The sequence below is a fragment of the Gasterosteus aculeatus genome, chromosome 11 (assembly GCF_964276395.1).
Source record: "Gasterosteus aculeatus chromosome 11, fGasAcu3.hap1.1, whole genome shotgun sequence".
Taxonomy (NCBI): Eukaryota; Metazoa; Chordata; class Actinopteri; order Perciformes; family Gasterosteidae; genus Gasterosteus; species Gasterosteus aculeatus.
The window spans coordinates 14,785,249-14,786,858 of NC_135699.1; positions in this window are offsets into that span (position 1 = coordinate 14,785,249).

The following is a 1,610-nucleotide window of genomic DNA, read 5'->3' on the forward strand; positions in this document are numbered from 1 at the left end:
TTTCCCCTCCCTGTGCTCTGAATACTAATACTCTGTCTCTCTCTCTCTCACTGCCTGTATAGACCGACCAGGCTAAAGACACACTGATGTATGCGGGTCGTGTTGATGGAAAGTCATGGGGAGAGATGCTGCCTGTGTGTGTGTGTGTTGGAGGGGGGGGGCTTTGGGATGGTATAGGGCCACTTCCCGCCCAGAGGGCACATGGAAGGGCCCAGGACCTTCAGTGTGAGAGCTGTGATTAGATAATAATACTCCTGCATATGCCACTGGGAGCGTGCTGGTGGTTCTCCTCTTTATGAACGCATCCCTGGGATGAGAGGCGGTGGCGGTGAGGAGTGGGAGGAGGTGGGAGGAGGTGGGGAGGGGGGGGCGGAGGTGTTGCTTGGATGTCAGGCGGTGGAGAGCAGAGATGGAATAGAGGGCCAGTGTTCGGCTCTGAGCCAAAAAAAAGGACATGACTCTTAGCCTGGTTGTGTGTGTGTGTGTGTGTGTGTGTGTGTGTGTGTGTGTGTGTGTGTGTGTGTGTGTGTGTGTGTGTGTGTGTGTGTGCGCCTTAGAAGCATCAAGGAGAGGAGCAGCTGAGGTGTACAGAGTCCTTAGAATGAGACATTTTTATTGGAGCCAGAATTAAATTAGGATATTCCGGAAGCATCGAATGAGCAGAGAGGGGGAGCATAAAAAATGTTTGTGTTTTATGGAAACGGCCAGACGATGAGGACCCTTCGCTGTTGAATGGGATTATGTTTTGACATTGTATTAAAATGTTTTCAAAGTGGGCTCCCTCGGGGTGGCCTTTCGGGGTCCGGGACTCCAAGCCCAACAAAATAAAGAAAACTGTTATTCAATGATTACGGGTTCACACCCATAATCTAATCGATTCCGTCAGACAAAAACAATTAGTCAGACACATCCTCTCTGAGTTTGGCTTTTGGACACAGACAGCAGTGTCCGTCCAGCCAAACCTCCTGTCTTATGTGGACTCGGTTACTCCAGCTTACCTGCAGCCCCACGGATCGTCACGCTGCCGCGTCTGTGCATCCTCCTTGGGGTGAGCTAACAGGGCCGCTGCATTAGGGCTGAGAAAGTTACAGCTCTACCTGTAAGTTCAGGTTATTGCTCTTTTTCATTGCATATGGGAGTGCTTCCCACACATATAAAAATGGGGGAAAAAAGAAGCCCGTGCTTTTGACTCGTGTTCTCCATGTTATGAGCTTTGCACTACCGTCAATCACTGATGGCATTTCCTCATTTTTTTCCAACCACCGCACGTTCGGATGTTCACCTGGACAGGAAAATAGAGTTTGTGGTTATGTGGTTAAACGGGAAGCTTGAGAAAGTAAGTCTATCTACTGCACGTCAAGGCACCTTCATATTTTAAGACAGCACATGAATTAATCGTTCTCACAGTCTGTGCCCAGACAACACCTAATGGGCCACACGGCACAAAGAACATCCAGGTCCCATCCTAAATATATAATATATTACAGTACTCATTACCATTCATTCATAAAAATGCGAATTACAGGCATTAGAATGGCAAATTATAATGGAGGGGCACTTCAATTACCTCAGTTTGAGTGAACCTCAATTTGATCTTGTGCTTTTTATTA